Here is a 27563-nt window from a genome sequence, read left to right as displayed (position 1 = left end):
TTGCAAGCTCTATTTTTTTTTTCTGTGACAAACGCCCTCTATATTTAAGTTCTGACAGGATTTTCTCTGATTTCCTGCAAGCCCTCACCTTTGTGTTTTCATAATCCAAAGGTCCCAGACCAACTGTGTTGAAGGTGCTTTAAGCTGTCGTTAGCACTCTGCTTGATGTCTGTTGTCTGGCTCTAAGGCCATTTCTACAGTCTATGTTTTTGTTGCACCAGCCCCTCCTCTTAGTACCAAAATTGGTCTTAGCAATCTATTTTTGCATAACTTAAATTTTTGGTGGTACTGGACATTAACACCAAGGGAATTCTACCTCTGAGTTACAGCCCCAGCCCTTATTTATTTATTTTTTTGAAATAGGATATTGTTAAGTTGCTACAGAAGACACTAAGTGGCTGAGGCTGGCCTCAAACCTGAGAATCTCCTGTCTCAGCCTCCCAAGTACTGGAATTACAGGCACGTGCCACTGTATCTGGCTATTTTTGCATAACTTGAACATTTTTCATAGTTTCTGTGAGCAGGGCTGCAGAGTGGCTGAGGGGAAGTTTTCCATCTCAGAGTCTCATCAGAATGCAGTCACTCTGCCTACCAGGCTGCAGGCTCATCTCAAGACTCAGCCGAGAGCTAAAGAGCAACTTACGAGTTGTCCTGCGTGACGTAGGCAGGCTGCATTCCCTCAAAGGCTGCAGGACTTGGCCCTTTACTCCTCATACACTGCTGGAAGGAGGGTCTCAGGTCTTCTCTAAACCCACAGGCCCCTTCATGGGGCTGTTGGTAACGAGGAAGCTTGCTTAACCTGGAACAAGCCACCCAAAGGAGAATGGAAGAGGTGGCAGCCACCGTCCTTCTAATGATACCTTGGAAGCCACATCTCCTCGTATCTGTTGCATTTGTTCAGTTAGAAATGAATCACTCGAGCCGGGCGTGGTGGCACACACTTGTAATCCCCGCGCTTAGGAGGCGAGACAGGAGCATTGTGCAGGTTCGAAGCCAGCCGCGCTGGCTTAAGAGACCCTGTTTCCAAATTTTATAAAAAGCCTAAAATAGGTCTGGGAGTGTAGCCCGGAGGTAGAAAGGCTTTCAAGAACCCCAGTACCACCACCAAAAAAAAAAAAAAAAAAAAAAAGAAGAAGAAAAGAAACAAATCACTCCATCCATCCCTCACTCAAGTAGAGCACACGGAGGCCTTAATGGCAGTATGACTGAGTCTCGGTACCTGTCCCAATTTGCCATATCAAATAATTGGGACAAGCCTTTGGGAAGAAGAAAAAAGAAATTTCTTGATTTGCTAGCCAATCAGAGAAAGCAGCGAACTTAAGCTTTGAGGAACAAGCCCTGGGTTCTTTCCAAACAAGGGAATCACGTTCCTTGTAAGAGCCGTTCAGGGGCATGCTGGTGTCTTACCAGAAGGGACACCATGTTTAAGTCTTCCTCAGGTCAGTTCTTATTCAGATCCACAGGCCAGGGCCGTGCTGGTGTTTTTATCATTGGGGACACAGTTTGTGTCTAAATCTTCTTGAATCAATTCAGATCCATAGATGCCAGGTCCCTTTCTGTTATAAGACAGAAGATAAGAACATGTTCTTTGATAACAAGGGGTGGGGTGAAGGAAAGAGAGGAATACAAAGGAGGGAAAACACCAGCTTTGAAACAGGCCCTCTTTTAGGTTCCAGGGCTAGAAGCAGGTCCCTGTTATAGCAGGAGGCTGGATCACTGAGGGCTATCTAACAGGCTGTCTATGCAGTACAGTTAAAACAGGCTCAGGTGCATTTACTGAGCAACTACTTTATGCCAGACATTCTTCTTGCTGTGTGGCTTGCATAAGTGAGCAAAACTGATAAAGATGACTGTTTTTTTTTATTGGTGCATTATCATTTCTTTTTTTTAATTTTTTTTAAATTTTATTTTATTGGTGCACTGTATTCATACATCATAGTGGGATACAAACTTTTGTAGACATACATGCACACATCGCCCAGTCAGCCCCCACCCGATCCCCACCCCATTCTCTCCCCATCCCTCCCTCCCATGCTTGGCTTAGTGGTTGACATCTAGTATTATAGCAATTTATCCAAAATTAAAAATGATAATCTCACATAACAGTTTCATTTGTCTGATACCAAGCTTTTGATGACTTAAAGATAACATTTCAATATTTCTTTTTGCTTTCTTTCTTACCAGAGAATATTTTTTTCTTTTTTTTAGGTGAAACTATCATATATTTATTTTTCAGAAAAAAATCTATCCTGATATGGAATATGGACTCTAGATACCCAAAACAATCTCGAAGCAAAAACAAAGCTAGAAGATGTATATTTTCTGATTTCAAACCATATAAAGCTACAATAATTGAAACAGTGTAGTACTGTTCTAAAGGCAGATATATAGACCATTGGAGTTAAATACAAGCCTAGAGCTAACTTCTTCCCTATATTGTCAAGTTATTTTTGACAAGGTTTCCACGAAGATTTGGTGGTGGAAATAATAATCTTTTAACTAAATATTGTTGAAAAATAATAATTACATGGAAAAGAATAAAATTGGACCCTTACCTAATCCCACATACAAGTATTAACTCAAACTAGATAAAAGACCTAAATATAAATCTTAAGACTATAAACTTTTAGGAGAAAATCTGGGTCATAAAACCTCACAACATTGAAATTGGCAGTGATTTCTTGGATATGATTTCAATGGCACAGGCAACAGAAGAATATACAAACTCCCTAAAAAATAAAAGAAAATATTGTATATCCAAAGACAATGTAAACAGAGTTAAAAGTTACTAATAGAATTGGATAAAATATTTCCAAATGCTATATCTGAAGGTATATTAATATTCCAACTAGAAATCCTAAAAATTAACAACAATAAAGGCAAACAATACAATTTAGGGATAGGTAAAAGACTAACATAAATAATGAATCTCCACAGATAACCAATCTTAGTTGTCTGTTGGATGGAAACTCTTGTTTCTCTGGTTCTGGTGAGTGTTACCTATTTCTTCTTTGTAGTTAATCTCTTTGAGTATTTTCTCTAGCGCTGGTTTTGAAGACATAAATTCCTTCAGTTTCTGTTTGTCATGGAAGCTTCTTATTTCTCCATCTAATTTGATAGAAAGTTTTGCTGGGTAGGAAATTTTTGGCTGGAAGTTGTTTTCTTTCAGAGTTTGGAATATGTTACTCCAAGCCCTTCTGGCTCTCATGACTTGGTTTGGGAAGTCTGGAGTGATTCTAATTGGTTTGCCTCTGAATGTCACTTGGCCCTTTGTTTTTGTTGCCTTTAAGATTCTCTGCTTGGCTTCCACATTGGTCATTTTGACAATTATATGGCGTGGGGATCCTCTTCTCGGATCCTGTCTAAAGGGGGTTCTATAAGTTTCCTGGATCTGTGTATCAACCTCTTGCTCTATATTTGGAAAATTTTCTGCTATTACTTCCTTGAAGAGATTGTTGATCCCTTTGGTATCACTTTCTTTTCCCTCCTCTATTCCAATTATTCTTAGGTTAGCTCTCTTAAGATGGGCCCATATTTCTTCAATGTCAGATTCCTGCTGTTGGATATCTTTTTCTAGATTAGAAACTATGCATTCATTTTTGGATTGCTCATCTTCTAAGAGCGAGATTCTGTTCTCCATGTGGTCTAATCGGTTGTTTGTGCTTTGAATTGAGGCCTTTACTTCATTAATTGCATCCCTTATCTCTTTCTGGCTCTCTCTGAGTTCTTTTCGAAGCACCTCTATTATTTCTACAGTTATTTTCCTGATTTGATCTTCTAGAAATCTCTGATTTTCTGTTTTATCAGGTTCTGATGTTGTGGGGTTGTGCACATTCATTACTTCAGTGTTATTCCTCTTTCCCATGATTTCGGAGGTTTGTGCCTTCTCTGGGTTCTTCCCTTGGGTCACTATGGCTTCACTTAAGGTGCTCTGGATCTCGAGTCTGTATTATCTCAGACCCTACTACTCCTTTACTGGGTTGTATCACAGAGTCTCCGACCCAGGGATTCGATAGAGGCTGCTTTAAACTATGGGGGGTGCCAGGTTGCACGCTCTCCTATGGTGTGATATCTCTGCCACCACCACTCCCTCACTGGGTCAAGTCCCAGGAGGCACAATACTGGGATTTCTCCTCTGTGGCCCGCAATTTGACTCACTGTTCTTGAGTACGTAGATGCAGCTGTACTGGACTCGGTGAATTCACTGCTGCTGCCGCAGCCGGTGGCAATATGGCGCCTCTGCCACGCCCTCGGCCATGAGGCTGGCGTATTTTTTCTTCTCTGGTTTTGATTTCCACTCTGAATCCCTGCAGCTTGTGCTGAGCTCAGCCACTGGGAGCTTTAAATGCTGTCTGCGCCAAAAGATCCCGCCTGGCTGTTCCGCATCGGCTCACCTCGGCTTGCTGTAGCCGTCCGCTGAGTTCGCCGCTGCCGCCGGCAGTATGGCGCTGCTGCCGCGTCCTCGGGCGCGTGTGTCTCCTCTGTGGCCCTGAGCTCTGTTCTCAGTCCGCTTTCTCTCTGGAGCCTGGTGGTTTTTTTGTTTTTCTGGTGATGGTGTTTTCTGGCTATGAAAGGCGCTCTTTTTGTGGTAATGGAGATTGGTTGTTAGCGGGACTCTTAAGCCCCGCTTTTCTCGGTCGCCATCTTCCCGGAAGTCTCCCTTATTGGTGCATTATATTCATACATCATATTGGGGTAAAAAACTTGTGTGTACAGACATGTACACATCACTGATTTGACCCCTACCCAATTCCCACCCCATTCCCTCCCCGTCCCTCCCTCCCTTGCTCGGCTTACTGGTTGACTTCGATATGTTTAAGTACATTGTGTGTTTTAGAGATTTTCCTCTTCCCCCCTCCTTTCTCCTCCTTTAGGTTGTCTTCTTTGCTCCTCTATAGGATTTCCTTTTTCATCTAGAGTTCCTCCTATGACCCATTTCTCCCTAACTCTCACATATTAGGGAAAGCATCTGATTTCTTATTTTTTGTGACTGACTAATCTCACTTAGTATAATGTCCTCCAGTTCCATCCATTTCCCTGAGAATGATGTAACTGTGTTTTTTATGGCTGAGTAAAATTCCATTGTGTACATATCCCACAGTTTTGTAATCCATTCATCTGTTGATGGACATCTTGGCTGGTTCCATAGTTTGGCTATGGCGAATTGTGCAGCTATGAACATAGATACACATGCATTAGTTTGGTAGTTTGGTTTCTTTTCTTTTGGGTAGATACCCAGAAGTGGTATTGCTGGATCAAATGGTAGATTTGTTCCCATTCTTCTGAGGATTCTCCATACTGTTTTCCAAAGTGGTTGCACTAATTTGTAATCCCACCAACAATGTCTCAGAGTTCCCACTTCTCCACATCCTCGCCAGCATCTGTTGTTGTTTGTGTTTTGAATGATTGCCATTCTAGTTGGAGTTAGGTGGAATCTCAGGGTAGTTTTGATTTGTATCTCTCTGATTGCCAGTGATGTTGAGCATTTTTTCATGCATTTATTGGCCATTTGAATTTCTTCTTTTGTGAAATGTCTATTTAGTTCACTTGCCCATTTCATTTTGTTATGGGATGCTTTGTTTTCTTAGTGTTGAGTTTCTTGAGTTCTCTGTATATTCCAGATATTAGTCCTCTATTGGAGGTGTTGGTGGCAAAAATCTTCTCCCATTCTGTTGGCTCTTGATTGAGGTTCTTGATAGTTTCCTTTGCTGAACAGAAGCTCTTCAGTTTCATGCAATCCCATGTATTGAGTCGCCTTTTAATATGTTGTGCCTTTGGGGTCTTGTTGAGAAAGTGTGTGGTAGGGCAGGATAGATCCCAGAGATTTACTAGGAGGTGGGGGTAGTAATTCAGGCAAGAAATGATGTGGCCCATCAACCAGTGAATGGGTAAAATGTGGAGAATCCATACAAGAAAATTTTATTCAGCAATAAAAACGAATGGTATGAGAGCTGGGCGTGGTGGCGCACGCTTGTAATCCCTGCCCTTGGGAGGCTGAGACAGGAGGATCACACAGATTTGAAGCCAGCCTCAGCTACTGAGTGAGGCTCTCAGCAACTTAGTGAGACCCTGTTTCCAAATAAAATATAAAATATTTTTATACCCAGGAGTATACCCCGGAGGTGGAAAAGCCCCTGGGTTCCTCCCCCAGTACCACACACACACACACACACACACACACACACACACACACAGGAATAGTATGCTGGTATATACTACACGTGGAAGAACCTTGAGTGTATCCATGCTAAAAGAAAGAAGGGAGTCATAAAAACTCACATATGAGCTGGGCGTGGTGGCGCACACTTGTAATCCTCACGCTTGGGAGGTGGAAACAGGAGGATCGTGCAGATTCGAAGCCAGCTTTGCTGGTTTAAGAGACCCTGTTTCCAAATAAAAATATAAAAATATAGGTCTGGGAGTGTAGCCCGAACATAGAAGGGTTTCCAGGAACCCCAGTACCCCCCCCCAAAAAAAAATGCCACATATGATTTCCTTTATGAAACGCCCAGCCTGAGCAAGCCATCTGTAGAGATGGAAAGGACATTCGTGGTTTCCTAGGGCTGGGGGTGTGAGGTTGTGGATATCAGGGGGGTGGCAGCTTAAGGGTTTGATGTTTTATTTTGAGGAGATAAAAAAGCTCTTAAATTGATTGCATGACTGTGAATATAGTAAAAAAAAACTGGATTGTACACACTAAAAAGGTGGATTGTATGAAATGTGAGTTATAGTTTAATAAAACTGTACACACACACGCATCCCAAAAGAAATTCCATTTTTTTATTACTCTCCCTCCTGCTGCTCAGATTCAACTTCCGAAAGCTTATTAAGTCTTGTCTGCTAACACCATCCCTCCCTTCCTTCCTTTTCTCATGAATATCTCTTTAGCACCAGCTGCATCTCCCTCTGCTCTGTTCTCTCCTAGGTCCCATCCCCCGGGGCCTCCAGATTCCAGTTCTTGGAGTCACCTCTGTCCAGTCATGACCGTGTCTGCATAGGAGCTCTAGGTCTGTCTCTCATTCTGTCCTTACTTTATTCACAGGTCTTGGGCTCTGAGTCTGACCTTAGCATAGAATCTCCTTTTCAATTCTCCATTTTTTTTTTTTAATATTTTGGCTGTGTCCTTGAGCAGCCCTAGTCCTACTACAAGGTCTGGAGTCGGTACACAGTGGCTGAAGGAGACTTAGGGCTGATTCCGTGAAATTATCCAGCTGTAAACCAGCAGGGAAGATGGCACAGTTTAGAGCATTTCTCCCCATGGGAATAACTATAAAGTTTAACATGTCATAAATTGAGGGGGGAGCGTGCACTTATAATGAAATGCTTCCCTGCTTATGGACATCCTACTATGTGCAAGTGGATTTATGTACATATTTTTTTTGAGTTTCATAACAATTCTTTGGGGCTGGTTATTACTTAGCCCATTTATGACATAAGGATGGCCCTAAGAGGTGAAATGGCCTAGCACAGCCACGTGGCTACTGAGTGGCGAAGCTGGAGGCTGCAGCAGGTGGCGGCAGGCTCTTGCGGTTAGAATGTCTCTGTCCCCCGCAGAACTCATGTTGACACTTCAGCCCAGAAATGGAGCCTGATGGGCGTGCGAGGGTCGAGGGCTCCACCTTCCTGAATGGGCTGATGCTGACCAGGCTGTGCGCTCCGCTCTTGCTCTTCCTCTCTCCATGCCCTTCTGTCTTCTGCCATGGGATGGCACAGCCAGAAGGCTACAGGAGGTGCTCACTGAATATTAGAATTGATGAATGCAAGTTGGGTCTAGTGTAACGTCATGCTGATTGTAAATGGTATAATTTACCTAGGAAAGCAATATTACTAGAAAATGAAATTTGTTCATTGTGGTTTGGTCCTCCTCATGACCTGAGTTTATAGAAAAATCCTGGTGATAAGGTTACTTTCTTTTTTTTTTCAAAAATTTTATTGATGCCTTATAGTCACGCATCTTAATGAAGTACAAGATGGTAGAGGCATACATGCACAGATCACCTAATTAGCGCTTACCCAGTTCCTGCCCCATTTTCTCCCCCTCCCTCCTTCTCATGTTTGGCTTAGTGATTGACCTGAGTGTGTCTGTGAATGTACGTTATGTACATTAGGGACGTTCCCTTCCCCCTCCTATCACCCTCAGGCCGTCTTATTTGCTCATCTATTGTTTCTTCTTCGTCTAGAGTTTCTCCTATGACCTATTTTCTCCCTAGCTTCTGCATATTAGGAAGAACATTCAATTTCTTATTTTTTGTGACTGACTAATCTCACTTACTTTCTAATATTAAAAATGCTAACATATTATTGTCATTTGCTATATTTATGCCCTGAGTATGATGTTGCCATCAGATTAAACATCCTATTGTGTGTGTGTGTGTGTGTGTGTGTGTGTGTGTGTGTGTGTGTGCTACTGGGGATGGAACCCAGGAGCATTCTACCTCCAAGCTATGCCCCCAGCCCTATTTCTATATTTATTCTTTATTTCAAAACAGGGTCTCACTGAGTTGCAGAGGACCTCACTAAGTAGCTGAGGCTGTCTGAGAACCACAAACCTCCTGTCTCAGCCTCCCAAATACTGGGATTACAAGTGTGTGCCACCATGCCCAGCTGCATTGATTAAAACCTTTTTCAGCCTCAATCCTTCAATAGGAAAATGGGACTATCACCTGTCTCCTAGGTTTGATGTAGAAATAAATGGAATAATACATGAAGGTACTTAGTCCAGGGGCTGGCACAATATAAGCACTTGAAGCATGCTAGCCACTATTAGCATTACCATAAGGATCATAAAAGCTACCTTGCCTGCCAATTAGATGCTTGACAGATGGTAGCTGTATGATTATTATTATTTTAAAGGAATGCTGTGGTTTTATTGTAATGACTTTGAGCTGGGTTGGCAGGAAGCTGCTCTTTGGGGATTTGGGGCATTGGGGGCCATTGCTGGGAAGGCTCTCCCTCTGGTTTCCTGGAGGGAGACCAGGGATGGCGGGTTCTGTCTGAACGGGGGCCAGGGAGACTGAGGGAAGGGAGTTATTCTCAGGGCTGCAGCTTTCCTGGCTTCTTAGGGTCGAGTGCAGCACTGTTTATGGAGAGGCCCTGGAGTAGGGCTTTGGGTCCTTACTCCTGCTGGCCAAGGGATGAAAACCCAGCCGAGGTCACATTTGGATTTGTATGGGGTGGGGGTGGACTGAGGATGTCTAAAAGAGAACTTTGTACTTGGAAAAGACTGTGTTTGTGAAGCTCTGGGGAGAGCAGTGGGGCACATCTTGGTAGCTCGCACTAGGCTAGTCAGGGGGCTGGACTGCCCATGGAGGGCATTTGGGCTCTGGCCTAAGACTGAACAGGCACTGGTTCTCCCTGGGCTGGTCTCTCTGGGCCCCTTTCCAATAGCCGGCTTTTGTGGGTATGGACATTTGTGTTCCGATTCCTGACTAAGGGCCAGGAGGTGTGCTGGTACAGAGCCCCAGGTTTGGATATCCAGAGCAGACAAGCCTATTGGCCCTCTGGCCTCTGACTTTTGGTTTCTGACCAAGGCCACTAATACCCCCTCCGTAAGCAGGCCTGGGGTGCCTGACTACTTGTGACCGGAAATTTACAAGCCTAAAGTGTCAAAAGGGGGTGGGTCTGGGAGCCAGGGCGTCCCAGCATTGGCACTTGGTCCTGTCTCTTGCCTCCGTGCACCCAAGGTCCAGTTACTACGCTTCTCTGACCTGGTGTGTACTTATCAGCACAGTGGAGCGCCTGTCTTTACTTCCTGGGAATACTGATATCACTCTGGGGTGATAACCTCTCCTAGAAATGAACGCTTGTGAACTGTGATCTCTCTTCTTTGCTTACTGAAAGTTTTAAAACATGAATAGGAGAGCATAAGAGGTGTATTTAGGGAAGTGGGGGTACAGATTAAGAGAAGTCATGATACAGAGGTTACCAGAGAAATGGTCTCAGACAGACTACTTTCTAGCATGAAACATGGCGGCAGCTGCATTCCATCTGGAAACCTTTTCCTTCATGTGTATGTATTTGGGGTTTCCTCTTGTACCACAGCTCACTGCGGCTGTTTTCCTTGTGTCAGAAACTTTCCCAAAGTGAATGGGGTGTGTGGGGGTATCTAAGGTGGCAGTGTAAGCCAGGCACGGTGGTGAATGCCTGAAATCTCAGTATTTGAGAGGCTGAGACAGGAGAGGAGGATCGCAGGTTCAAAATCAGCCTGAGGAATTTAGTGAGACTCTCAGAAACCTAGCAAAACCCTACCTCAAAAACAAAAAACAAAAAACAAAAACAAACAAAAGAAAGGGCTAGGGGTGTTGTTTAGAGGTAGCATGCCTCTGAGTTCAGTCTTCAGTAACACACACACACACACACACACACACACACACACACACACACACACACAGTGTAAATGGTACCGTTTCTTCCAGAGGCTACCTCTGGGCCAGGTAAAGGTAGGTGTGTATGCAGGAAGTTTACAGGTAAAGGTAGGTGTGTATGCAGGAAGTTTACAGGTAAAGGTAGGCGTGTATGCAGGAAGTTTAGCGCCCTAGTACTGCGGCATTGTCCAACTGCAACTGGGTGGGAGTGCCTGCCTCGTCTTTCAGGAGGCCTTTGCTTCAGTTTCCCTCAGGTCTCTCCCAGTCTTGCCTTGGCCTGCTCCTTTCTATCCAGCGCTTAACAATATGTTTGGATTTGGTTCTGTTATTTTATCATTTGTTTTCTGTTTCCTTTGTTTTCATTTTTCTTTTTTTGCAGTCCTTTTCTTGCCTTCTTTTGCATTATTTAAATGCTTTTCACTGTTCCATTTAGATTTCTCCATGTTTGGGTTCTAGGCTGAATTGCGTTCCCTAAATGCATATGTTGGAGCCCTAACACTCAATGGGATGGTATCTGGAGGTGCCCTCTGGGAAGAAATCAGGTTTAGACGAGGTCATGAAGGCGGGTCCTTATGATGCAATTGGTGTCCTTATAAAAAGACACACCAAGAGAGCTTTCTGTCTGTCCATCTTTGTTCTCACCTACCAAGAGAAGGCCCTGTGAAAACACAGGAAGATGTGGTCCTTTGCAACCCAGTGAGAGAGCCTTTACTGTACCGGTATTGGGAAGAGGTTTCAAAACGTATTAATGTGCTGGTATTGGGAAAGATTTCCAATTTTAAAAATATATTGCTGGTAGTAAAGAAAGCCAGGAGCTGTTGGGAGAGGGCTGCCAGATTTCTCCATGGATAATTAACAAAAGAGTAGAAGAATCCTAGGGCTTTTTTAGTTTTCTAAAGAGAGATGGGAGGAAATCCCAGACTCAGGAGAAACAACTTAACACATCTTGGGAGTGTAACGAAAGGTGTGTGGGGGTCTGTGCCAAGACAGAGCTGTCCCCCTACCCCTGCCTCAGAGGGAGCGGGTCTGGCTGGGATGGAGACAGCAGATACCTGGGCTAGAGATAGGGCAGCATATCTACATATCAAAGGACCTGCCACAGACTTGGTCAGGATAAGAACACTCAGCATGCAGGGATTGTTGGTGAATTTGCTCGAATTGTCCCCCTGTGCCATTTCTGAATGGCATGGAGCTTTAACTGTCTTCTGTATTTCAAATCTTTTTAATAAACTTCTTTAAATCTTCAGCAAGAGTCTGAGCTAACGTGTTTTTACCCTTAGCTCAGGACAAGAACCTGCGCTTTTTATCTTTGTGTAGTTTGTTGGGGGAATTATCTCTCCCCTCACACACACCACAACATATTTCACCATAACACTTACCAACCCTGCTGTCCCCTGATCTTGAATTTCCAGTCTCTCCAGAACTGTGAGGAATACATTTCTGTTGTTTAAATCCCCCTTTTCCTACTTTATCTTTTCTTATAGCAACATGATCAGACTAAAAATATCTCTTCATGAATTTTCCCTAGTAGTTACTACAGACATTACATTATTTGTACTTAAAACTTTTCAAACTCTATTTAGAATCAGTATTTCATCACTTCTACCAGATTATAGAAATCCATCTACCAGGCAGGTTCTAATCCTCTGCTCCTCTTCTGTTGTTTGATTCATGGACATACATTGAAAATCTCACTGGTCCACGTTAATTATTTTTGTTTGTAACTATCTTACATATTATTAAAAACTAAAGAGGGGAAAAAGAATCGTGTAAGTTATGTGTCAATTTTTCTCTGGTTGTTTTCAAGTGTTTTTTAGAAGTTTCTATACATTGTGACTACAATTTAGCCTTATAAAATAACGAAAACTCAATTGGATATCATATTAAATATCCCCTAAACATTGTATGGTCCTAAAATTTGAAATAGCGCACACACCCATGAGATCTCAGTGCTTTTAAAATCACATTTCTTATGATATCATTAATTAAAAAAAGTATAAGCCTAGAGGCAGAAAGGCATTTGCACATTGGGGAGCCTATCAACTAGGGTAGGAGCTTTAGACTTTCGTTAGTAGAAGAGTTAGGTAATGACACCCCTCCCCAAGCATAGGGCTAACTGATTGTTCTCCTCTTGAAGTTCTGAAAGAAATGATAATAACATTCATAAATAGGATCACAAACAAGAATCTAGGCAGCCTGCTCTGTCTCACATCTCTGTTCATAGAAGAAGCCAACTGCAACAAAAAAACAGGCCTCAAGAGCCCAAGGCCATTCCAATTGTCATGATGAATCTGAGGGCTGCCGTTCAAAGGATGGAGGCTTGGACCAGATGATACCCTCAGGGGAGGAGCTGTGATGGCTCCAGCCCCCGCAGGACACATTAGTGTCTTTGTCCAAGACACATTTCTATTCCAATTCCTTCTCATCTTAAGTGTGATCTGCTAGCATGACACAGGACTCCATGCCAAGCCAGCCATTCCAGACTGGAGCCAGAGTTCACACAAAGGAATTCTGGATAAAAACCTCCCCATAGGCTGGCAGATCGTGCCCTGTGCGGCTGTATTTAACAGTCTTGCAAGTTGTCTCTCTGCCACAAAGTCAGAGACCAGGGGACAGAGTTACACCCAAACCATCACCCAAACACAGGAAGTCTCGGCTGATATTTCAACTCAATAACCCCAAAGCCTAAATTTTTACCACTCTGTGGTAGCTCTTAAAACTGCAAGGTCAAATTGGCATCTATAGATAACAGTGAAGGTCATAACAAAGTCTGGTGCCTCAGATACAGGGTCAATGGCTTCTCAGGACGGGTGGTTGGAAACCCACTGAGCTGAGACCAGCTATGGAACCGATGCTCTTCCCTGCTGTGGGTTTATCCGTCCACAGTTGGGAGCAGCAGAGTCCCATGATTGACAGGACTTTGTGGCATATGTACTAAAAGTGAAAAGTCCCCAAACCAAACGACAACCTTAATATTACGCTCTCTCAATATCATACTCTCTTTGGCTTTTCTGAAGAAATATCATGACTCTTTCAAACGTCTGTCTAAATCTCCTTCTCGGTGTATATTTTGCCATATGCCCCTTATATGCAACATTTGCAGATAAATCACTCTTTGTGGGGATTTCTTCATGCTGGTATGATGGCCTCTTACTCTAAAGCCATTCCCAGGAACCTGATGATAATGCTGGTGCTTGGGTCCTTATTCATGTATAAATGAGAACCCATAAAATGGATGTGTTAAGAACTGTGTGGAATAGTTCCTTATCTCATTCTTATTAATCTCTTTGCTGAGCAAATGACAAAAGCCACATTTCCAAAGTTTCTGAGTCTGTCTTCTTAAACTAGATGGAACTACATATCTTGCAGATAACAGCAGGTAGGTGGCTCAAAGCTGGGAGGGTAGTTTGATGTCAGGGAGACCATATTCTTCTTTCTCGTGAGCTCTACCCTCCTCACTAGGCAGACTCCTTCAGGTGACCTGGAATAGCTGCTCTGGCCTCTCAGTCACATCCACAAACCTGTCAGGGGGAGGCAGGGAAAAGAAGGGAAGGCTGGTCCTTCCTTTCCCAGTGGGAACATAGCAAACATGGTTCTCTCATTCCAGAAAACTCTGGCCAAGGAAAAGATGAAGTTGCAAATAACTTTGTAGTTGGTTTCAGAAAGTTCTGCCAAATCCATTTGCCAGACCTCTTGTCTATTCATGAAGGACTCATTCAAGTAAATGCTCCTCCTCAGGAGAGTGAGGTGCTCAAGGAGCTTCACCAAAGAACTCAAAGGGCACTTGGTTTCCATGGGGGTTTCTTTCTCTCCTGGGGAATACCAATCCTAATTATTGTGTCACAAAATTTGCCCAGTCTGAATCAATTCTCCTTCCCCTGACAAAAAACCTACCTGAAACTGGGCTTTTAATCTCAGAAATCTGTCATGGTAACCTTCTCCACTTTGTGACACTGCAAAGGTTTTGTTAGGGTAGCGGTTGGCCTCTCCTACCCTGGTCAGCAACAAACTCATTTAAAATCTTGGACTTTTTTGCTGCGGGTCTCTGGAGGCCGCAGTGCCGGCAATCCCAGCATGGTTAGGCAAGATGGTGCCGCCTCAGCCCCCAGGGCCACAGCTATTGGAGGCAGGAGGGGTACTTTTCTGTTCTCTGTTCTGCCTTATACCTTTGTTTCCACCCCCTTTTAATTCTCAGTGCTCTGTTCAAGTTTATGCTGGTTTCCTTTTCTTGTCAAGATGCTGTTTTCACAGTGCTAGAGACTGAGTGTCAGCAGGACTGAGATGTGCTGCCTCCCTTGGTCGCCTTCTTCCCAGAAGCCCAACAAACTCGATTCTGCTTTATCAAAAGATTATTTTTACAGTGGTTGTAGGGAGTCAGCAGTTGTCATGATGTGGAGTTTGCACAAACAACTTTCTTTTGGTCAGAACTTGGTAATGTGGCCATATTTATTTATTTATGCATTTAATATATATATATATATGAATATGTTTATATATAAATTTACTTATTTATTTAAATTGGTGCATTGTAATTATAGATCATAGTGAGGTTCAAAATGACACACACATACATGCACCCAACAGTGTGGTCACATTTAAATCAAAGGGGGTTGGCAAATACAATCCTTAGATGAGTATAGTTTTTACATTCACCTAAAACTTCTATAAGAGTGGTATCTACAAATGCCCACACAAATACCAAAATTCTTCTGATAGCCACTTTCACTGAAGCCTCTCTATGTCTCCTGCACTTGAAAAGTACTTTCCCACAGATGATCTTACTCAGTGTCCAGAATGCCATGCAGCTAGAGCTACTATTACCCCCATTTTACTGAAGAAATTGAGGAGCAAAGAGGCTAAGTGGCTTAGTCTAGTTCACTAAGCTCATGAGTAATGGAGCTATGTTAAATTCAGGAGATTGCCTGTAGATCCCAGGGAGCAAGAAGATGTAGGACATAGATAGTTTTGACTAAGCTGCCTTGGGAAAAATGCTAAGTTAATAGCTCTCTATTGTTTTATTACAAATCACCACAAACTAGATAATTAAAAATACATATTTATTAGTTTTGTGGGTCAGGGACCTGGGCATGTCGCATGCATACATGGGAGCCTGGAGACTGTCTGGTTAGGGTTTTGCAAGACACATGTGGGGGTCATTCGGGTTACATTTTCATCTGGAGGCTCAAATAGGGAAAAAAACTGCTTTTAAGCTCATTTGGGTAGTTGATAGGATTCAGCTGAAGAACCGGCACTGTGTTGACTGTTGGTTATGGAGACCGCCCTCAGGGTCTGGAAGCTGTGCATAGTTGCCTACCATGAAGCCCTGAGATAAGCTGTTCATGACAGGACAGGTTATTTCTTCAAGTCCAACAAGTGTGCCTCTTGCCAGATAGAGAATCTTCTATAACAAACTGTAGCCCCAAGAGTGACATCAAACATCTGTGCCATCATCAAGGTAGTGATACCCTATCACCTTTGCCAAAGTCTAAGCAAACCATGAACTTGAACTCAAGGGGAAGGGGCTTTACAAGGGCATGTCTGTTTGGAGGTCACTGTTTTTACACCGGGTTATGAGACAGATGATGTTTTTTCCCTGACCTCACCACTTACTGCACATGTGTCTTTCAGTGAGCCATTTGACTTCTCTTGGTATATACTTTCCTTTATAAATTGGAGCCATTAATTTTCTCTCTGCTCACATTACAGCTTGGGGGGAGAGGAAATGACAGCATGTATGTACAGAAAGCACAAAACTATGGGATTATAATGAACTAATCGACATAAACTAACTACCCAGCTGCAGCTTTTATTAGAAATAGTCATTGTCCTTGGGATTGAATGAATGTTGGGTTGCAGAAACTTCTGGTCTGTCTTCAGGGGTTTAAATGTACTGAGATAACCAAAGACTATGTTTAATTTGATAGGTACATTTATAGCTTAATCAACTATGCTAACAGCTTGACGACTAAGTGAGACTCTTGAGGACATTTTTCCAGAATGATTTAAACATCATAAATTTAGATTATACAACTTTTGCATAATAGCCCGCTAGCCAGAAACTTCTGTCAAATAAATGCAGAGTTGGAGCCATGTGATGAATTAAGAATCGAAAGAGTAAACTTATGGATCCAGCATCAGAGGCTGTGAGACTGAGAAGATAAACTTGCTGTACCATGAGCCTCAATTTCCCCACTGTTAAAAATGAGGAGTGAGCTCAAAGATTCCAAGAACCAAAAAGACACAGCCATGAACCACATTTGGGATTTTTTTTACAGCCTACAGGTCTAACTACCAGGTGCCTCTTTGATGAGTGTCTACTTGAAAGTAACTTGAACGGGAGGTTCGGTGTGTACGGCAGGTGCTCTGGGGAACTGCCATCTTACTTCATTTTTCCTCCATTTGCTGCCAATATTGTCTGGTTATAGGTGACAGCTCAGTTCTTCCCAAGGAATTACCCTCAGCTGAAGAGAGCTTCTTGGCACAAGGCATGGCTTCTCTCTGGGAGGTACTTATACACAGGGACTAGTCAATGCAAGGGTCAGAATTTACGAGTCATAATTTAGGATTGCAGCTGTTCCCCTCCCTTCTGTTGGGGATAGTTCTGATGGTCTATTCCCACCCCTGCTGGGTGGGCTGAGAGCTCTTTGGAAACCACATTGCTTTCAATTCCTTCTGCACATTGGCACCTCTCTCTCACAGGTGTTGCTCCTGAGGGCACTCCTCAATCAACCACCAGCTCAGTGTCTCCTTCCCATGGAACTTGGGCGAAGAGTCATCAGTGAGCACCAGCCTCAACGGAAAGCCAGGAAAAAGTAGGTCAGACAATGGAGCAGGGAAGTTAGTTAATTCAGTGGCCCAGGAACAGCACAAGTGATCCAGGTGCTGTTCAACTTTTCATTCTGCACCAGCAGGAAGGGAAAATATTAAGAGTTAGGCAAAATTTCAATGTATATACATAAATAGAGCAATGATATCTTGAAAATTATGCTTTTTTCTTTATGAGGTTTTTTAAAAATAAAAATGCTCAGTTTTGCTGGGCATGGTTGTATACCCCTATTATCCTAGAACTTGAAAGGCTGAGACAGGAGGATTATCAGTTTGAGGACAGCCTCAGCAAGTAGTGAGACTCTCATCAACTTAGAGAGACCCTGTTCAAACAAACAAACAAACAAACAAACCCCAATAAACCAGGACTGAGATGTAGCTCAGAGTTAAAATGCCCCTGAGTTCAATACCAGTACCACAGGAACAAAGCCCACTTAATTTTCTAGCATTACTAATTGTTTACTAACCATTACAAACATAATAATGTATTAAATGTCTATTGGATATTGAACACATTTTTACTTCTTCATATTTAGGCCTTCCAGTCATCCTGTGATATGTGTCTTACTTGTCTTGGTTTGCAGATGAAGAAATTGTCTTAAAATATGAATAATATATCCAAGGTTACATACTATTAAGTAACCAAACTTCAGTCTCCTGACCCTAAACAAGTCTTGAATTCTTTCCCATATAGTAGAATAGTTTCAGAAAGGCACTTAGAAAAAGAGTTCTTAGATTACAAGAAACAGAAACTGACTTTGGCAAGCATAAGCAAAAATAGAAAATTTGTTGAAACTGTTTCAATCAGACTTTGGGACAGAAATAAAACTTTGATAATTATTTTAATTAGAAAGGGACTACTAAACCTAGGGAAGTAGGTGCTAGCAAAATTGTTAGAAGGGCCTGGAGAAAAGATTTGAGGCTGAACTTCTGGGATAAATGTAGAAAAACTTAGACTAACACAACAAGAGTTAGTCCCTTTGAGGATACCATTAGTGCTAAGTTGGAGTCAAGGGCCCACTCTTACTGCCATCTTTCAAGCATTGCTTCCACCTTCCTGAAGATGTAGAATGCTGGAGAGTAGACACTACGATGGTGTTTCAGGGAAACCTTTCATCTCCATGCTCTTGCTTGCCAGAGGTAAGAGCCAAAGTTCTGGATGACCTGCTCCCCAAATCTCACTGGGATGCATCTCCTTGGAGGAACTAGTTTGTCAACACAGCCTTAATTGCAAGGAAGCCTGGGATATGTTGTTTTAGTTTTCTCATCCTTCCAACCAGGAGGGTGAAACGCAGGCTCAGGGTAACTCTTAGCTCACAAAGATACAGGTGGCTAGCACTGGTTTAAAAAAAAATCTAAGAAAATGGGCCTGGAAGAGATTAGGAACTAGAAAAGTTCCAGAGATTTGGCAGTAGGAACTAAGGGAGAATTTTATTGGGGTAGATTTCTGAGTTTCTTCTGTTTGATTGGCCAAGTCCCTTAAAATAAAGAGGTATTTTGGAGCCTTTGCAACATACACAGCAATGTGGTAGGCAGTAGATTGAAATATCACATTAATGTGAAAAATGCTACCTTGGGTATCAGAAACCTAGCAGTATTGTTGAATTCTATTATTCAAAACTTGTCCCAGAAGTAAAGATCATAGAATACTTCTGGTACATAATAAATGTTTTTTCGTGAGTAATTGCAAGAATTTCCACATTGAGTTGGCGATTATTGACAGGCGATTGTTTTCTCTTTGACACTTTTATCCCAAAGTTCTTCCAGTCATTAAAATGCATTACAGAAAGGCATAGTGGCACATGCCCGTAATCCCAGTATTTGAAAGGCTGAGACAGGAGGAGTGTAGGTTTGAAACTAGCTTCTGCAATGTAGCAAGGCTCTCAGAAATCTAGTAAGACCCTGTTTCCAAATAAAAAATGAAAAGGACTGGTGGTGTAGCTTGGAAGTAGAAGCCCCTCGATTTCATTCCCAGTACAAAAATAAAGTAAAAATAAAAATAAAACATTACAGTGCTGTTCCCTCATCCACAGGGAATAAGTCCCATGTACCCAGTGGAGGCCTAAAATCGCAGAGAGTACAGAATCCAAAGTGTGTTTTTTCCTACCCACACACTCACACATTTAGTGTCTTAACTAAGCACCTATTGTGGTCCATGGCTATAACTTTTGTGGTTTGAGGTAGGTACAGTATTAAAATTCGTATGACATTTTCATTACAAATTCGTGGATGGAAGATTTACTATATATTTTAACAACCTTGGCGTGTTTTTTTTTATTAAGTAGAGAACTTATTCTATTTCTCTTAAGAAAGTACTTTACGGCTCCTTTTGGGCATAGATGAGTTGATGGCATTGCTTCTTTTGTATTTGGGGCCGTTACTAACTAAGGGTTTTGTGAACACAAGTAGTGAGATACCATGATGGCAGATCAGACGACCAGGACAGCTACTAAGTGACTAAGAGGTCAATAACATATGCTCTGTGGAGATGCCAGACAAAGGGCTGATTCACATCCCAGGCAAGACAGAATGAGACAGTGAGACTTCATCACACTACCAGAATAGTGTGCAATGACTTATAGAATTATAATGAATATTTTATATTTTGTTCTTCCTTTCTTCAGTAATTCAGATAAACATGACTGTGGCCATCTTGAGTTGCAACTACCTTGAATGGCCCTGATCAATTTTCCTTGCACAGTTTCCCAGCATAATATAAATAAACAAAACCATTAGAGTGGTATGGTGAGCTGTATGATCTGGATGCCGGCATCATCAGTGCCAGGAAGGAGCCTGGTGATCTCGATATTAGCTTGAGATAAAGCAGGTACCTTCCAGTTCGGATGAAGCCACTTTCAGCCTGACCATTGTATAAGCCCCTTCTTCTGACCCACATCACAGGGGTTCACACTAGTCTGCTGTTGTCCAGGACTGTGTTGTATCATAAAGTCCCCAACAAATTGTACCCTGCACACTCCTGGACCTGTTCCTCAGTCCCATAGCACCTTAAAAAGCCAGTTCTCAGACACTGGGACCTGATTGTTCTGAAACACTTTAAAATTATTCCTTGGATAAGGAGTATTCCTTGAATAATAATTATACTGCATATTTTAAAAATAATTTAGTGCCAACTGAGTACATGTTATCTTCATTTCAAATTGCTTAATTGAATTTTTGAAGAAAGATTATTAAAAGCATGTTTTTCTATTTGTCTCCAAACTCAAGGTTAAATATGATACTCTCCTCATTTCTATAGTTTCTATCTACTCCAGTATACACTAGAGGTAAAATATAGAAATAAGTATGAAATGTGGAGGCAGAGGCCAGAGGCTGAAGTTCCAGCATTAAGTAACCACTGATCATATATTCACTGAGCTTCAGATTGTATTAATATATATGAGAATGATATTAAATCTATATATCCTTTATGAGATATTGTGAGGATTAAATGTCGTAATATGTGTGATGATGCCCCTCCCTTCCTTCCTTCCTCCTTCCCTTCCTTCCTTCCTCCTTCCCTTCCTTCCTTCCATCCTTCTTTTCTTCCTTTCTTCTTCCTTCCCTCTCTTTCTTTCTTTCTTTCTTTCTTTCTTTCTTTCTTTCTTTCTCTCTCTCTTTCTTTCTTTCCTTCTTTCTTCTTTCATACTGGCAATTGAACATAAGTCCTTGTGCATGCTAGGGAAGAGCTCTACCACTGACCAACATCCCTAGCCCTTTCTTTTTATTTATTTATTTATTTATTTATTTAGATTAATTAATTTATTTTTTGCACTACTGGGAATTGAATCCAGGAGTGCTCTATTCCTGAGTTACATCTCTATTTCGTTTTTATTTTTTGGTCTGAGACAGAGTCTCATTGAGAATTCTAGGCTGACCTTGAACTTGCAATCCTCCTGCCTCATCCTCCTGAGTAGGTGAGATTCTAGGAGTCACCACTGTGCCTGGCTGTGGGAAGTTGCTTTGTAAGTTGTCCCACAAATACCAGTTGCTTTTACTCACTAATCTCAAGTTCCCCCAATGTGGAGTATCTGTGTCTCAAGTGAGGTTCAGGAAAACCCACTGGGAACCCAAGAAGCACTGAGAACTGTAATATACAATTTTATATCTGCAGAGTGGAAGTTGCAAAAGCAGGGTGCTCATTTGTTTGGATTCAGCATCCTGGGACGTGTTAGTATTAACATCTGTCCAAGTAAATGACTGTATGGTTTATATTAAGTTAAAAGTAAGCTATTTCTAATGTTTTGTACTGGGAACCTATTAAAGCAGAGCTTCATTGGTCATTCCATGGCAAAGCATGAGCAGTCAAATGTAAACATGATTTTTTTTGCATTTTTCCTTTACACAAAGTATACCATGTTTACTGAAGTTCCATGATGTGTCTGACAATATTCTACTACGCACCCAAATGTAAAGTAAGAAAAAAAAATAAAAAAACCACAACACATCCAAACTCTCCCTTCAGTACAAAGGTGAAAATTTAACAATATCTAGAAAGTAACATGCATTTTCAAAGTAACTTGGTTTTTCTGGGAATGTTTTGAAAATGAGTTTTTAGAGATACTTCCATCAGTACACTATATTTTTTGTCACTGGATATAACAAGTGACAACTATCAAATATTTTATATGTACACATAACCTTGAAAATTATTTTCTAATCTATTTTAATGATATTCAAAGTAGAATTTCAATGGAGTTTAAAATATTTCCTAAGCTGGTTGCAGTGGTGCACACCAGGCTGAGACAGGAGGATCACAGGTTCATGGCTAGCTCCAGCAACCTTGTGAAACCTAGCGACACTCTCAAACCTAGTGAGAAACCCTCTGAAACCTAGCGAGACTCTGTTTCAAATAAAAAATGAAATAGAGCTGAGGATGTAACTCAGAGGTAGAATGCCTGTGGGTTCAATCCCCAGTACCAAAAAAAAAGTTCCTTTACCCTTCACTCCATATACTAAAAAAACACACTTTGTCATTAGTTTGTAAAAACCAATGATGTAGATATTGAAAGATTAATTTTTACTAAACTAATTATAAAAAAAATCATCTCAAAATTAGAGACAGAATTAGAAATGAGTATAAACATACTCCTTTGAATGAATTTATTAATCTTTGGAAGATATCTTGGCTAATTCTGAGGGTCATTAAAATCAAATAGTAAGAAAAACTGAATTTAAAACTAGACTTTGCATGTGCCATGTTATAAAGTGAAGCCAATATTCAAATAATAAGGAAACATCTTCAATCATATTGTACTAACTAAAATTATTTTCAACTTCATGGTGAGGTTTAGGGTTTGTTTCATTAATAAGAAGTAGGGCCGGGCATGGTGGTGCACACTTTTAATCCCCAGGCTTGGGAAGCTGAGACAGGAGGATCGCACAGGTTCGAAGCCAGCCTCAGCTACTTAGTGAAGTTCTTAGCAGCTTAGTGAGATCCTGTTCCAAATAAAATATAAAATAGGTCTGGGAGTGTAGCCCAGAGGTAGAAAGCCCCTGGGTTCCACCCCAGTACCACCAAAAAAAAAAAAAAGTATGAATGACTTATTTAATAAATAACTTATGTATTTGTATATAATATAGGTAAAATGCATATGTTGAAAGTACTTGCTCAAATGTTTATGGAACCTGCTATATTGAGCTAAGAGCTCCCTAAAGGTGAGGTCATGTCTTATTTAACATTCTATCTTTAGTGCTTGGCAATTATTAATGTTATTAAAATAATTAACAAAAGAGATGGATGGATGGCTACTAGGTAGATGGGCATTAGATGAATAGATTGATAGGCCTTCCGTGCTAAGTATCAAGAAGGAGAAAGGAAGCAATAAAAGTCTTGGTGCCTCTGCCAGGAGCTTACTATTAGGTTTGGGTGATAAGCTCATATGCGGGAAACAGTTCAACAAAAGCATGAGGCTCTTGGTGGTGAGCTGTTCAGGTAAGTGGGACTGGCAGAAATGCAGCTGAACTGTTACATTCACTGAACTTAGAGTGAGCAGATCAGGGTTGGAGGCTCAGCTCTTCACTCTCCAACTCTGCAGGAAGAAGCTGTACAAATCCACTGAGTGCTGGAGGCATCAGCAACCCCCAGCTTCAGAAAGTAACTTTCTTGCTTAAGGAATGTTTTCTGTTTGCTGCTCTAATCAGTTCAGTGATTTTGGTAAGAGATTTTCCCCTTCTAACACTATAATTATGGCTTTTATAAACTCAAGTCTGGGAATGCCTGCAGGTAATATCTAGCTAGGCTTTCTTACTGAAAAATTGTTCAAAAAGGAAGGAAAAGGAGAAAACCCAAACAAAAATTCTCTAATTTAATTATTTAACACCTATTATTTAGCCTCACAAATTTATCTTTCCAGGAAACCCAAAAGAATCATGACGTTTCTTTACAGATTCCCCAGTTCACCAAATGCCACCTTTTATGTGGCAAGGACAGGCTTAATGCTGGAGAGGTTGCGATTATTAAACAAGAAGTTATGACATAAAATGTCTCTTTTAAAATCAAGGACAGGACTTTTCCTTTTGGGGTCAGGCATCATCCAGACAGTGTTAGTCATGCCACACAGGTTCATGAGCACCTACTGTGTACTAGTCATAGTCCCAAGTGTTGAGGACACAAAGAAATTATAGAACAAAAAATTAAAGAAGGTATGTAAAAAAAAAAAAAGTGTTCATGTCCCCTCCCGCTGAAAACTCCTTTGAATGTTTGAAAAAATGCTTTTTAGAAACAAATGAAGTTGACTTGATGACTGATTAAGCTCCAACGACTAAGTATTCTGCTGAAAACAGCTATAAAATCCAGAAAAACTATGTAAAAAATCTTCTTAAGGTGCTATAGGGCTAACAAGGCAGCAAAAATTGTACCACACCAGTACCTAGGGAGGGTACTGAGGCTCAGAAAAACGAGGTCGGTTTCTGGGCCTGTCTTTTCCTCTGGGGAGGTATGTCGGTTCTAGAGAGAGAACTAAAAAAATCATCAGAGGCTGTAGCACTTGGATTCTGCAGAATAATGGAGAGGCACACTCTATGAATGTCCCACACTTTGAGTTGGACCCCAACTGAATACTCCCCATGAATATGATGAGTCAGAAACAGATTCTTTTGGGGACTGGAGCTCAGCTCTGAAACATTTTAGTCCCTGAAATTGGATTAAGTTTGCCACCAAAGTGCTTCCAGGTCCCTGAGAGCAGCAAACATAAATCCTCCTGGAGAAGGAGAGAATCATCCCAGGTCTCAAATTTATTTTATTTTTTGTGGTGCTCTTGGTTGAACTCAGGGACATTCCAACTCTGAGATACACTGCAGCCCTATTTTATTTTTTATTTTGAAACAGAGTGTTGCTAAGTTACAGTGGGCTGGCCTCTTATGATTTTTCTGTCTCAGCCTCCTAAGTGTTAGGATTATAGGCATGAACCACCATACCTGGCTCAAATTTATTTTTTGAACATTTTTATAAGAACTATGTCTATAAAATAATTTTAAAATAATGAGATATCAGAGACCACATAAATGTATAGTAGAAAAAAAACAGTAGAAGAGACCCACAGTTGACTTTTAAATGGCCACACTTAATGCTCAAGTGGACAAAAGGTATAATCAATAATATCAGCAGAAAACTGGAAATTATGTAAAAACCCAATAAAATATTTAATACTCAAAATTTCAACAGATAAAATAAAAAATTTCAGTGAATAGAGTTTAGTAGCACATTAGAGAAATAGTAAACTGGAAGATAGATCAGAAGTAAATATCCAGAATGCAAAAGGGAAAGCATAAAAATATCAGAAGTGAAGAACCATAAATGAAATTGTGTAGGCCCAACTTATAATACATTGAAACTCATGTTGAAATAGAGAATGGGGTGTGATATTTGAGGAAAAAAAACCTGTTAAATTTCAAAACTTTTGAAAGGTATTAAGCAATGAGTCAAGAGGCCTTACAGGAAAAATATGCCTAGATACCTTATAGAAAAACTGCTAAAAATCAAAAGATAAAATATTAAGAGCAATTAGATAAAAAGCTATTATTTATAAGAGCAGAAATAAGAGTGACAGCTTACTATCCCATAGTAACACAGAAAGAGTGGAAGATAAAGATAAAGGAATGATAGTTTTGAAGTGTTAAAAAGAAACTTATCTAGGAGACTTCTGAGAAGATGGCAACTGAGGGAAGCAGCACATTTCAGACATGCTGACACTTGATTTCTATTGCTGTGAAAACAGCATCTTGACAAGAGAAAAAAGCCAGAAAAAAATTGAACAAAGCAATGAAAAATTAAAAAGTGATGGAAACAAAATCAGAAGACTGAACATAGGACAGCAAAGTACCCCACTCATTTCCCCTGGAAAACAACTGCGGCCTCCAGAGATTCCCAGCAAAAAAGCCAACGACTTGATGCAAAATAAGTGACTCATCAGAATTGTTAGCGGTTGGCACCTCACTCCATAATCCATAGAGATCCTGTTGCCCAGACACCCAGATAGAACATGTGGCAGCGGTGGCCGAGCATTGTCTCTAGAGATCCAGAGTGGTACTCAACAGCACTATATGTGGACTAGCCTTCCCTGGGGGAGGACCACCCAGTATGGCTGCAGGGACTCACATGACAAACAATAGAATTGTAGGGTCTGAGACTTTGAGGTTCATCCCGGTGAAGGTAGGGATGGAGTCTGCTATCAGACACAGCAAAGACACAGATTAACAGACAGCCCTTAGGGTCAATCAGGCAAAGAGGCCTATAGTCCTCAGGGCATAGCACCCTAGTAGGGCCTCCAAAGATTTCACAGACCACTCAACTGTGGTGACTGGGGAGAAGTCAGACCAACCCAGTTCTATCTGTGGAGAGTGGGACCTCTATGTGTACACTGGATCTGGTTCTAGCAGCACCTGCCACCTATGTATGTAGGGAGAGACGCAGGCTCAGGGTCTGTGGAAAATATGGAGACCTGCATTTACACTGGATCTGACCCCATTGACACCTTCCACCTGCATAGACAGAGAAAGACTCAAGGACAGGCCCTGTGGAGAGCTCAGAGTCCCAGGCTTGCAGTGGGAGAGGTACAGTAGCACTTGGTGTCTGCACAGACAGAGAAAGAAACACCAGGCCAGGGTCCCAATCATAGAAGGAGGCCAAAAATGGAGCTAAAAACTGACATCATTGCTATAGGTTGCAGAGAAAATGAGAGCACTTGAAACATGCTCTATTTCTTAATATATAAAGTGAACCTTAAATGGCTGAAAGAACCATGCAGACCCAGGAGGACTACAGAGGCCAAGTCTGCTCTGTATTCATATATTTGTAGGGTTGTTTTAATGCTTTTGTTGTTTTATTTATGTGTGTGCTTGGTTGTTTGCTCTCCTCCCCTCCTCTTTTACAAGCTTTTCCCTTCTTTCATATCTACTCTCTTCTCTCTATGCTTTTTTTCTTTTCTTTGTCTTACATTCCATTTCATATCACTATGCCTAAATACTCTTCATTACTTACTAGAATTCTCCTATATACCTCTAATCTCTACTATATATTATATTACTACACTTGAACTCTCATTATACTCAATTCTACTTGCTACTTTACACTATTCTTGCATCAACTACTCCAGCTCCTTCCTCCACACTCAACCTTCACCATTGGATACAACACAACTTGCCCTTGTGTGTGCCAGCTGACACCTATAGAGTGAGAGGAAGCTATAAAAAGCAACAAAGATATAAACTTAAGAGACCTGAAATCATGAGAAGAAAGAAAAACAAGGAAGCAATGAGCTCCTACTGTCTCACAATAGCAGAACCACCAACACAGAACTGAGCGATCATCAGAAGGATAAATCAGAACTTTAATAGAAGAAATAATACAGGATTTCCAAGAAATTTAGAAATAACCCGAAAGAATAAAAAACAAATAAACAAGAATCTGACACCCTGAACAGAAATCATAAAGAAGCTCTAAAGGAAGTGAAAGCATCAATACAAACTATAAATAGCAGAGTAGACCACATGGAAAATAGAATCTCACTTTTAGAAAATGACCATTCCTAAAATGAATGCATAGTACATAATTTAGAAAAAAGCACTTTGACAGCATGAATGGAACATAGAAGAGATATGGGACAAGTTTAAAAGAGCTAAGGTAAGAATAATAGGCAAAGAAGAAGGAACAGAAGCTGAAACCAAAGGAATCAATCTTTTTAGAGAAGTAATATTAGAAAATTTTACCAACATAGAAAAAGAGGTCAACACAGCCGGGTGTGGTGGTGCATGCTTGTAATCCCCGTGCTTAGGAGGTGGAGAAAGGAGGATTGTGCAGGTTCGAAGCCAGCCGCCTGGCTTAAGAGACCCTGTCCCCCCAAAAAAAAAATATATAAAATAAGTCTGGGAGTGTAG

This window comes from Muscardinus avellanarius (assembly GCF_963383645.1).
Source record: "Muscardinus avellanarius genome assembly, chromosome: 4".
Lineage (NCBI taxonomy): Eukaryota > Metazoa > Chordata > Mammalia > Rodentia > Gliridae > Muscardinus > Muscardinus avellanarius.
This window is presented reverse-complemented; position numbering follows the sequence as displayed.